Genomic DNA, 13,557 nt, shown 5'->3' on the forward strand with positions numbered 1-13,557 from the left:
CACATTAACCCTTACAGTGCAGAGCACCCTAATCCCACAGTTCCCCCAAAGTCTTCACCCAAATCTATTTATAGTAATAGTTACATGCTACCCTTTCTCCTTCCCCAGTCTCTGAATTTACAGATGCAGACAATCTGGAGGCTTTACAACTCTTCCAGATCTCGCTCTTTTCCAGTTTGGGGGAATGGTCGCCTCAACTGCTGTCAAAGATCTGCACAGTGATTGCAGTGCATTGTATATGCACTGTGCAGCGAAAGGACTACACAGTGAAAGCTCTGCACAATGAAAGATTTGCACAGTTAGTATCTGCACAGTGAAAGCTCTGCACAGTTAGTATCTGCACAGTGAAAGCTCTGCACAGTTACTACATTGCACAGTGAAAGCTCTGCACAGTTAGTATCTGCACAGTGAAAGCTCTGCACAGTTATTACATTGCACAGTGAAAGCTCTGCACAGTTACTACATTGCACAGTGAAAGCTCTGCACAGTTACTACATTGTGCAGTGAAAGCTCTGCACAGTTAGTACATTGCACAGTGAAAGTTCTGCAGTTACTACACTGCACAGTGAAAGCTCTGCACAGTTAGTACACTGCACAGTGAAAGCTCTGCACAGTTAGTACTCTGCACAGTGAAAGCTCTGCAGTTACTACACTGCACAGTGAAAGCTCTGCACAGTTAGTATCTGCACAGTGAAAGCTCTGCACAGTTACTACACTGCACAGTGAAAGCTCTGCACAGTTACTACATTGTGCAGTGAAAGCTCTGCACAGTTACTACACTGCACAGTGAAAGCTCTGCACAGTTACTACATTGTGCAGTGAAAGCTCTGCACAGTTACTACATTGTGCAGTGAAAGCTCTGCACAGTTACTACATTGTGCAGTGAAAGCTCTGCACAGTTACTACATTGTGCAGTGAAAGCTCTGCACAGTTACTACATTGTGCAGTGAAAGCTCTGCACAGTTACTACACTGCACAGTGAAAGCTCTGCACAGTTACTACATTGTGCAGTGAAAGCTCTGCACAGTTACTACATTGTGCAGTGAAAGCTCTGCACAGTTACTACATTGTGCAGTGAAAGCTCTGCACAGTTACTACATTGTGCAGTGAAAGCTCTGCACAGTTACTACACTGCACAGTAAAAGCTCTGCACAGTTACTACATTGTGCAGTGAAAGCTCTGCACAGTTACTACATTGCACAGTGAAAGCTCTGCAGTTACTACACTGCACAGTGAAAGCTCTGCACAGTTACTACACTGCACAGTGAAAGCTCTGCACAGTTACTACATTGTGCAGTGAAAGCTCTGCACAGTTACTACACTGCACAGTGAAAGCTCTGCACAGTTACTACACTGCACAGTGAAAGCTCTGCACAGTTATTACACTGCACAGTGAAAGCTCTGCACAGTTAGTACACTGCACAGTGAAAGCTCTGCACAGTTAGTACACTGCACAGTGAAAGCTCTGCACAGTTACTACATTGCACAGTGAAAGCTCTGCAGTTACTACACTGCACAGTGAAAGCTCTGCACAGTTACTACACTGCACAGTGAAAGCTCTGCACAGTTACTACACTGCACAGTGAAAGCTCTGCACAGTTACTACATTGTGCAGTGTAAGCTCTGCACAGTTACTACACTGCACAGTGAAAGCTCTGCACAGTTAGTACACTGCACAGTGAAAGCTCTGCACAGTTAGTACACTGCACAGTGAAAGCTCTGCACAGTTAGTACACTGCACAGTGAAAGCTCTGCACAGTTACTACACTGCACAGTGAAAGCTCTGCAGTTACTACACTGCACAGTGAAAGCTCTGCACAGTTACTACACTGCACAGTGAAAGCTCTGCACAGTTAGTACACTGCACAGTGAAAGCTCTGCACAGTTAGTACACTGCGCTGTGAAAGCTCTGCACAGTTACTACATTGTGCAGTGAAAGCTCTGCACAGTTAGTACACTGCACAGTGAAATCTCTGCACAGTGAAAGCTCTATGCAGTGAAAGCAGCACAGAGTGAAAACACTCCACAGTGGACCCATATCGCAGTGAAAGCACTGCACAGTGAAAGTCCTGCACTGTATCTGCAGTGCACAATGAAAGCTCTGCTATGTGATTGTGCTGTATAGTAGCTGCACTGCACAGTGAAAGATCTGCACAGTTACTACACTGCACAGTGAAAGCTCTGCACAGTTACTACACTGCACAGTGAAAGCTCTGCACAGTTACTACACTGCACAGTGAAAGCTCTGCACAGTTACTACATTGTGCAGTGAAAGATCTGCACAGTTATTACACTGCACAGTGAAATCTCTGCACAGTGAAAGCTCTACGCAGTGAAAGCAGCACAGAGTGAAAACACTCCACAGGGGACCCATATCACAGTGAAAGCACTGCACAATGAAAGTCCTGCACTGTATTTGCAGTGCACAGTGAAAGCACTGCACTGTGATTGTGCTGTATAGTAGCTGCACTGCACTGTGAAAGATCTGCATAGTGAAAGCTGTGCACAGGTATTGCACTATGCAGTGTTTGCACATAACAGTGAAAGCTCTGCACAGTTATTATACTGCATAGTTAAAACAGTGCACAGTCAAAGCTCTGCACAGTGAAAACACATCACAGTGAATACACTGCACAGTGAAAATGCTGCACAGTGAATGCACTGCACAATGAAAATGCTGCAGAGTGAATGCACTGCACAGTGAAAATGCTGCAGAGTGAATGCACTGCACAGTGAAAATGCTGCAGAGTGAATGCACTGCACAGTGAAATCACTTCAGAGTGAATGCACTGCACAGTGAAAATGCTGCAGAGTGAATGCACTGCACAGTGAAATCACTGCACAGTGAATGCACTGCACAGTGAAAATGTTGCAGAGTGAATGCACTGCACAGTGAAAACACAGCACAGCAATGCACAGCACAGTGAATGCACTGAACAGTGAAAATGCTGCAGAGTGAATGCACTGCACAGTGAAAATGCTGCAGAGTGAATGCACTGCACAGTGAAAACACAACACAGCAAATGCACTGCACAGTGAAAATGCTGCACAGTGAATGCACTGCACAGTGAAAACACAGCACAGTGAATGCACTGCACAGTGAAAACACAGCACTGTGAATGCATTGCACAGTGAAAACACAGCACTGTGAATGCACTGCACAGTGACAACACAGCACAACGAATGCACTGCACAGCGAAAGCACTGCATAATGAATGCACTGTACAGTGAAAACACAGCACAGTAAATGCACTGCACAGTGAAAACACAGCACAGCGAATGCACTGCACAGTGAATGCACTGCACAGTGAAAACACTGCACAGTGAATGCACTGCACAGAGAAAATGCTGCACAGTGAATGCATTGCACGGTGAAAATGCTGCACAGTGAATGCACTGCACAGTGAAAACACAACACTGTGAATGCACTGCACAGTGAATGCACTACACAGTGAAAACACAGCACAGCAAATGGACTGTACAGTGAAAACACAGCACAGTGAATGCACTGCACAGTGAAAATGCTGCACAGTGAATGCACTGCACAGTGAAAACACAGCACAGTGAATGCCCTGCACAGTGAAAACACAGCACTGTGAATGCACTGCACAGTGAAAACACAGCACAGCGAATGCACTGCACAGTGAAAACACAGCACAGCGAATGCACTGCACAGTGAAAACACAGCACTGTGAATGCACGGCACAGTGAAAACACAGCACAGCGAATGCACTGCACAGTGAAAACACAACACTGTGAATGCACTGCACAGTGAATGCACTGCACAGTGAAAACACAGCACAGCAAATGGACTGTACAGTGAAAACATAGCACAGTGAATGCACTGCACAGTGAAAATGCTGCACAGTGAATGCACTGCACAGTGAAAACACAGCACAGTGAATGCACTGCACAGTGAAAACACAGCACTGTGAATGCACTGCACAGTGAAAACACAGCACAGCGAATGCACTGCACAGTGAAAACACAGCACAGCGAATGCACTGCACAGTGAATGCACTGCACAGCAAATGCACTGCACAGTGAATGCACTGCACAGTTAAAACACAGCACAGTGAATGCACTGCACAGTGAAAATGCTGCAGAGTGAATGTGCTTCAGAGAGAAATCATTGCACAGCACTGTGAAAGCTCCGCACAGTGAATGTTCTGCACAGTGAAAGCTTTGCACAGTTAGTACACTGCATAGTGAAAGCACTGCACAGTGAAAACACAGCACAGCGAATGCACTGCACAGTGAATGCACTGCACAGTGAAAACACAGCACTGTGAATGCACTGCACAGTGAAAACACAGCACAGTGAATGCACTGCACAGTGAAAACACAGCACAGCAAATGCACTGCACAGTGAAAACACAGCACTGTGAATGCACTGCACAGTGAAAACACAGCACAGCGAATGCACTGCACAGTGAAAACACAGCACAGCGAATGCACTGCACAGTGAAAACACAGCACAGTGAATGCACTGCACAGCAAATTCACTGCAGAGTGAATGCACTGCACAGTGAAAACACAGCACAGTGAATGCACTGCACAGTGAAAATGCTGCAGAGTGAATGTGCTTTAGAGAGAAATCATTGCACTGCACTGTGAAAGCTCCTCACAGTGAATGTTCTGCACAGTGAAAGCTTTGCACAGTTAGTACACTGCATAGTGAAAGCACTGCACAGTAAAAACACAGCACAGTGAAAGCACTGCACAGTGAAAACACAGCACAGTGAATGCACTGCACAGTGAAAACACAGCACAGCGAATGCACTGCACAGTGAAAACACAGCACTGTGAATGCACTGCACAGTGAAAACACAGCACAGCGAATGCACTGCACAGTGAATGCACTGCACAGCAAATGCACTGCACAGTGAATGCACTGCACAGTGAAAACACAGCACAGTGAATGCACTGCACAGTGAATGCACTGCACAGTGAAAATGCTGCAGAGTGAATGTGCTTCAGAGAGAAATCATTGCACTGCACAGTGAAAACACAGCACAGTGAATGCACTGCACAGTGAAAACACAGCACTGTGAATGCACTGCACAGTGAAAACACAGCACAGTGAATGCACTGCACAGTGAATGCTCTGCACAGTGAAAATGCTGCAGAGTGATGTGCTTCAGAGAGAAATCATTGCACTGCACTGTGAAAGCTCCTCACAGTGAATGTTCTGCACTGTGAAAGCTCCGCACAGTGAATGTTCTGCACAGTGAAAGCTTTGCACAGTTAGTACACTGCATAGTGAAAGCACTGCGCAGTGAAAACACAGCACAGCGAATGCACTGCACAGTGAAAACACAGCACAGCGAATGCACTGCACAGTGAATGCACTGCACAGCAAATGCACTGCACAGTGAATGCACTGCACAGTGAATGCACTGCACAGTGAAAACACAGCACAGTGAATGCACTGCACAGTGAAAACACAGCACAGCAAATGCACTGCACAGTGAATGCACTGCACAGCAAATGCACTGCACAGTGAATGCACTGCACAGTGAAAACACAGCACAGTGAATGCACTGCACAGTGAAAACACAGCACAGTGAATGCACTGCACAGTGAAAACACAGCACTGTGAATGCACTGCACAGTAAAAACACAGCACTGTGAATGCACTGCACAGTGAATGCACTGCACCGTGAATGCACTGCACAGTGAATGCACTGCACAGTGAAAATGCTGCAGAGTGATGTGCTTCAGAGAGAAATCATTGCACTGCACAGTGAAAGCTCCGCACAGTGAATGTTCTGCACAGTGAAAGCTTTGCACAGTTAGTACACTACATAGTGAAAGCACTGCACAGTGAGAGATCTGTACAGTGAAGGGGAGTTCATCTCTCACTAACTTGATCGAGTTTTTCGAGGAAGTGACAAAGATGATCGACAATGGAAGGGCAGTGGATGTTATCTACATGGATTTCAGTAAGGCCTTTGACAAGGTCCCTCATGGCAGACTGGTACAGAAGGTAAAGTCGCACGGGATCAGAGGTGAGCTGGCAAGATGGATGCAGAGTTGGCTTGGTCATAGAAAACAGAGGGTAGCAGTGGAAGGGTGCTTTTCTGAATGGAGAGCTGTGACTAGAGGAGTTCCGCAGGGATCAGTGCTGGGACCTTTGCTGTTTGTGATATACATAAATGATTTGGAGGAAAATGTAACTGGGCTAATTAGTAAGTTTGCAGACGATACCAAGGTTGGAGGAGTTGCAGATGGTGCAGAGGATTGTCAAAGGATACAACGGGATATAGATCGGTTGGAGACTTGGGCAGAGAAATGGCAGATGGAGTTTAATCCGGACAAATGCGAGGTAATGCATTTTGGAAGGTCTAATACAGGCAGGAATTATACAGTAAATGGCAGAACCCTTAAGTGCATCAACAGGCAGAGGGATCTGGGTGTACAAGTCCACAGGTCACTGAAAGTGGCAACGCAGGTGGATAAGGTAGTCAGGAAGGCATATGACATGCTTGTCTTCATTGGCAGGGGTATTGAGTATAAAAGCTGGGAAGTCATGCTGCAGCTGTATAAAACCTCGGTTAGGCCACACTTGGAATATTGCGTGCAATTCTGGTCACCACATTAACAGAAGGATATGGAGGCGTTGGAGAGGGTGCAGAGGAGGTTTACCAAGATGCTGCCTGGTCTGGAGGTTATTAGCTATGAGGAGAGGTTGGAGAAACTTGGATTGTTCTCACTAGACCGACGGAGATTGAGGGGCGACTTGATAGAAGTTTACAAAATTATGAGTAGCATGGACAGAGTAGATAGTCCGAAGCTTTTTCCCAGGGTGGAAGAGTCAATTACTAGGGGACATAGATTTAAGTTGAGAGGAGAAAGCTATAGAGGAGATGTATGGGGCAAGTTTTTTACACAGAGGGTAGTGAGTGTCTGGAATTCGCTGCCAGAGGAGGTGATGGAAGCCGGTACGATAGTGGGGTTTAAGAGGCAGCTTGACAAATACATGAATAGGATGGGAATAGAGGGATACGGACCCCGGAAGTGCAAAATGTTTTAGTTTGACGGGCAATATGATCGGTGCAGGCTTGGAGGGCCGAAGGGCCTGTTCCTGTGCTGTACTTTTCTTTGTTCATTTTTCTGATCTGAATCTGACCTATGTGATCCTAGTCCTGGGATCCCATCCCCCTGCCACACTAGTTTAAATACCCCCCAACAGAACCAGCAAAAGCCCCCACAAGGACACTGGTCCCAGCTCTGCCTGTGTGCAGCCCGTCCGGTTTGTACAGGTCCCAGTGAAAGTTTTGAATTGTATTTGCACTGCACAGTGAATGCTCTGCACAGTGAATGCTCTGCACTGTTAATGCACTGCAGAGTGAAAGCTCTACACAGTGAAGGATCTGCACAGTGAAGACACTGCACAGTGAACGCTCTGCATAGTTAATGCTATGCACAGTGATAGTTCTGCACAGTGATAGTTCTGCACAGTGATAGTTCTGCACAGTGATAGTTCTGCACAGTGATAGTTCTGCACAGTGATAGTTCTGCACAGTGGAGAATCTGCACAGTGACAGTTCTGCACAATGATAGTTCTGCACAGTGGAGGATCTGCACAGTGATAGTTCTGCACAGTGATAGTTCTGCACAGTGGAGGATCTGCACAGTGATAGTTCTGCACAGTGATAGTTCTGCACAGTGGAGGATCTGCACAGTGATAGTTCTGCACAGTGATAGTTCTGCACAGTGACAGTTCTGCACAGTGGAGGATCTGCACAGTGCTAGTTCTGCACAGTGATAGTTCTGCACAGTGGAGGATCTGCACAGTGACAGTTCTGCACAGTGGAGGGTCTGCACAGTGACAGTTCTGCACAGTGATAGTTCTGCACAGTGATCGTTCTGTACAGTGATCGTTCTGCACAGTGATTGTTCTGCACAGTGATAGTTCTGCACAGTGATAGTTCTGCACAGTGATAGTTCTGCACAGTGATAGTTCTGCACAGTGGAGGATCTGCACAGTGACAGTTCTGCACAGTGATAGTTCTGCACAGTGATAGTTCTGCACAATGATAGTTCTGCACAGTGATAGTTCTGCACAGTGATAGTTCTGCACAGTGGAGGATCTGCACAGTGATAGTTCCGCACAGTGACAGTTCTGCACAGTGATAGTTCTGCACAGTGGAGGATCTGCACAGTGATAGTTCTGCACAATGATAGTTCTGCACAGTGATCGTTCTGCACAATGATAGTTCTGCACAGTGATAGTTCTGCACAGTGATAGTTCTGCACAGTGGAGGATCTGCACAGTGATAGTTCCGCACAGTGACAGTTCTGCACAGTGATAGTTCTGCACAGTGGAGGATCTGCACAGTGATAGTTCTGCACAATGATAGTTCTGCACAGTGATAGTTCTGCACAGTGATAGTTCTGCACAGTGATAGTTCTGCACAGTGATAGTTCTGCACAGTGGAGGATCTGCACAGTGATAGTTCCGCACAGTGACAGTTCTGCACAGTGATAGTTCTGCACAGTGGAGGATCTGCACAGTGACAGTTCTGCACAGTGATAGTTCTGCACAGTGATAGTTCTGCACAATGATAGTTCTGCACAGTGATAGTTCTGCACAGTGATAGTTCTGCACAGTGGAGGATCTGCACAGTGATAGTTCCGCACAGTGACAGTTCTGCACAGTGATAGTTCTGCACAGTGGAGGATCTGCACAGTGATAGTTCTGCACAATGATAGTTCTGCACAGTGATCGTTCTGCACAGTGATCGTTCTGCACAGTGATAGTTCTGCACAGTGATAGTTCTGCACAGTGATCGTTCTGCACAGTGATCGTTCTGCACAGTGATAGTTCTGCACAATGATAGTTCTGCACAGTGATAGTTCTGCACAGTGATAGTTCTGCACAATGATCGTTCTGCACAGTGATAGTTCTGCACAGTGGAGGATCTGCACAGTGATAGTTCTGCACAATGATAGTTCTGCACAGTGATAGTTCTGCACAGTGATAGTTCTGCACAATGATCGTTCTGCACAGTGATAGTTCTGCACAGTGGAGGATCTGCACAGTGATAGTTCTGCACAGTGATAGTTCTGCACAGTGATAGTTCTGCACAGTGATAGTTCTGCACAGTGATAGTTCTGCACAGTGGAGGATCTGCACAGTGATAGTTCTGCACAGTGATAGTTCTGCACAGTGATAGTTCTGTACAGTGATCGTTCTGCACAGTGATCGTTCTGCACAGTGATCGTTCTGCACAGTGATAGTTCTGCACAGTGATAGTTCTGCACAGTGGAGGATCTGCACAGTAATAGTTCTGCACAGTGATAGTTCTGCACAGTGATAGTTCTGTACAGTGATCGTTCTGCACAGTGATCGTTCTGCACAGTGATAGTTCTGCACAGTGGAGGATCTGCACAGTAATAGTTCTGCACAGTGATAGTTCTGCACAGTGATAGTTCTGTACAGTGATCGTTCTGCACAGTGATCGTTCTGCACAGTGATAGTTCTGCACAGTGATATTTCTGCACAGTGATAGTTCTGCACAGTGGAGGATCTGCACAGTGACAGTTCTGCACAGTGATAGTTCTGCACAGTGATAGTTCTGCACAGTGATAGTTCTGCACAGTGGAGGATCTGCAGAGTGATAGTTCTGCACAATGATAGTTCTGCACAGTGATAGTTCTGCACAGTGATAGTTCTGCACAGTGATAGTTCTGCACAGTGATAGTTCTGCACAGTGATAGTTCTGCACAGTGATAGTTCTGCACAGTGGAGGATCTGCACAGTGATAGTTCTGCACAGTGGAGGATCTGCACAGTGATAGTTCTGCACAGTGGAGGATCTGCACAGTGATAGTTCTGCACAGTGACAGTTCTGCACAGTGGAGGATCTGCACAGTGATAGTTCTGCACAATGATAGTTCTGCACAGTGGGGGATCTGCACAGTGAAAGTTCTGCACAGTGAAAGTTCTGCACAGTGGAGGATCTGCACAGTGATAGTTCTGCACAGTGATAGTTCTGCACAGTGATAGTTCTGCACAGTGAAAGTTCTGCACAGTGATAGTTCTGCACAGAGATAGTTCTGCACAGTGATAGTTCTGCACAGTGAAAGTTCTGCACAGTGGAGGATCTGCACAGTGATAGTTCTGCACAGTGATAGTTCTGCACATTGAAAGTTCTGCACAGTGGAGGATCTGCACAGTGATAGTTCTGCACAATGATAGTTCTGCACAGTGGAGGATCTGCACAGTGATAGTTCTGCACAGTGAAAGTTCTGTACAGTGGAGGATCTGCACAGTGATAGTTCTGCACAGTGGAGGATCTGCACAGTGATAGTTCTGCACAATGATAGTTCTGCACAGTGGAGGATCTGCACAGTGAAAGTTCTGCACGGTAAAGGATCTGCACAGTGATGGCACTGCACAGTGATAGTTTTGCATTGTAAAGACACTGCACAGTGAAGACACTGCACAGTGAACGCTCTGCATAGTTAATGCACTGCGCTGTGATAGTTCTGCACAGTGATTGCAAAGCACAGTGAAAGCTCTGCACAGTAATAGTTCTGCACAGTGAACGCTGTGCACAGTGATTGCACTTCTGATTGTGCGCAGTGATTGCTGGACATTGCTCGTGCCTGTCAGGTATTTTGGAGTAACAGCGCTGACATAGTCTGCCACCATCTTGTATTTATCTTTCACTGGTAACCTCCTTGCCCTTTTTTTACGTTATGAGCTGGACTGTTGGGGTTGCTCTGTAACACAAAGTCTAACTTTGCTGTGTGTTGTGCTGGAACATTTCCGATTGTCTGATGATTTGGATGGTGTTTTCCAAAGTCAGATCTTCTTTAATATAAAAGCAAACTAGTGTGGATGCTGGAAATCTAAAATAAAAACAGAAAATGCTGGTGAAACTCAGCAAGTCTGACAGCCTCTGTGGAGAGAGAGAGAGACGGAGTTAATGTTAATGTTTCAGGTCAATTAATCTTTCAAGAACTTGGAAAAGTTACAAAATGTTTTAAGAAAATAAACGAGGGAAGATGGAAAAAGAGCAAAAGGGAAGGTTTATGATAGGGTGGAAGATGGGAGAATTGAATGACTAAAATGTTGGTGGAACAGGGCTAAAGGGAGTGGTTAAGGGGCAAGTTCATATGATTCTTCTTCAGAGCTGAAGAGAGGTAGAAATGTGATGGATTTTATACTTTTAAATGGGGGTGAGGCTGATGGAATGAGATAGAAGGTCAGGGATTGGTGGGAGCAAAAGAGATTTGACAAAGGGCGTGTTAATGGTAGTGTTAAAGGCTAAAGAAGGTGCTGATAGTGGGGTAAAGGTAAGAAAGCAGCATGTGATAATAGTGGTGTTAATGTCAGTGCTCTGTGACAGTACAACAAGGTAGAATATTACCCTGGCTCAGGGGGAGTGAGTTGGGGCATTTGAGAAGCTGACCACCACCCACGATCAGCCTGTCCAGCGTGAGCGGCAGCGCTGAGCGCTGAGCACTGTCCGTGTGGGGGATGGGGAGGGCAATGAGATCCCAGCGAGTGGGAACTTCCCACATGAGGCACAGAGCTGCCTCAGAGAGAGGAAGAGATTTTATTAAAAATAAAGAAAATAAATAGGTAATAAAACATGTCCCCTCATGTGACTCTGAGCAGGGACAAGTTATTCATGAAAAATTAATGATTTTATTTGATTTTTATTATCTTTAGGAATGCTCGTTCCACCCGTGGATGAGGTTTCCAAAACAATGCAAAGGCCGCTTGGCCTTTTCACCCTCCTGCCAACTGAAAGGTGCAAAATATTTATATTACTGGACAACTTAAAGGGCTTAACAGGCCCATTCCTCGGCAGCTCTGGTACCCGCCCACCGACCGAAATATCAGGCGAGTGCCCATTGATGTTGGCAGCATTGGCCTGTCAGCCAAGCAAAGATTCCTGTCGGAGAAACAAACGGCAGGTGGCCTTGTGAGGGCTGGGAAAACAGAACGAGAAATTAAACATTGGATTAATAAGGGGCTGAGGTTGGAGGAGAGAGTTCATGGTCTGAACTTGTTGAACTCAATGTTAAGTCTGGAAGGCTGTAAAGTGCCCAGTCGGAAGATGAGGTGCTGTTCCTCCAGTTTGCGTTGGGCTTCACTGGAACAATGCAGCAAGCCAAGGACAGACATGTGGGCAAGAGAGCAGGGTGGAGTGTTAAAATGGCAAGCGACAGGGAGGTTTGGGTCATTCTTGCGGACAGACCGCAGGTGTTCTGCAAAGCGGTCACCCAGTCTGCGTTTGGTCTCTCCAATGTAGAGGAAACCGCATTGGGAGCAACGAATACAGTAGACTAAATTCTGGGAAATGCAAGTGAAATGCTGCTTCACTTGAAAGGAGTGTTTGGGCCCTTGGATGGTGAGGAGAGAGGAAGTGAAGGGGCAGGTGTTGCAGCTTCTGCGGCTCCATGGGAAGGTGCCGTGAGAGGGGGTTGAGGAGTAGGGGGTGATGGAGGAGTGGACCAGGGTGTCCCGGAGGGAACGATCCCTACGGAATGCCGATGGGGGGGGTGAAGGGAAGATGTGTTTGGGGGTGGCATCATGCTGGAGTTGGCGGAAATGGCGGAGGATGATCCTTTGAATGTGGAGGCTGGTGGGGTGATAAGTGAGGACAAGGGGGACCCTATCATGTTTCTGGGAGGGAGGAGAAGGCCTGAGGGCGGATGCACGGGAGATGGGTCGGACACGGTTGAGGGCCCTGTCAACGACCGTGGGTGGAAAACCTCGGTTAAGGAAGAAGGAGGACATGTCAGAGGAACTGCTTTTGAAGGTAGCATCATCGGAACAGATGCGACGGAGGCGAAGGAACTGAGAGAATGGGATGGAGTCCTTACAGGAAGCGGGGTGTGAGGAGCTGTAGTCGAGGTAGCTTTGGGAGTCGGTGGGTTTGTAATGGATATTGGTGGACAATCTGTCACCAGAGATTGAGACAGAGAGGTCAAGGAAGGGAAGGGAAGTGTCAGAGATGGACCACGTGAAAATGATGGAGGGGTGGAGATTGGAAGCAAAATTAATAAATTTTTCCAGGTCCAGATGAGAGCATGAAGCAGCACCGAAGCAATCATCGATGTACCGGAGAAAGAGTTGTGGTAGGGGGCCGGAGTAGGACTGGAACAAGGAATGTTCCACATACCCCATAAAGAGACAGGCATAGCTGGGGCCCATGCGGGTACCCATAGCCACACCTTTTATTTGGAGGAAGTGAGAGGAGTTGAAGGAGAAATTGTTCAGTGTGAGAACAAGTTCAGCCAGACGGAGGAGAGTAGTGGTGGATGGGGATTGTTCGGGCCTCTGTTCGAGGAAGAAGCTAAGGGCCCTCAGACCATCCTGGTGGGGGATGGAGGTGTAGAGGGATTGGACGTCCATGGTGAAGAGGAAGCGGTTGGGGCCAGGGAACTGGAAATTGCTGATATCACAGAATTTTAACAGCACAGAAGGAGGCCATTCAGCCCATTGTGTCTGCACTGGCTCTCCAAATGAGCATTATGACCTAGTGCCATTGCCCTGCCTTTTCCCTGTACCCCTGCACATTGTTTCTATTCA

This window comes from Carcharodon carcharias, chromosome 6, assembly GCF_017639515.1.
Source record: "Carcharodon carcharias isolate sCarCar2 chromosome 6, sCarCar2.pri, whole genome shotgun sequence".
Taxonomy (NCBI): Eukaryota; Metazoa; Chordata; class Chondrichthyes; order Lamniformes; family Lamnidae; genus Carcharodon; species Carcharodon carcharias.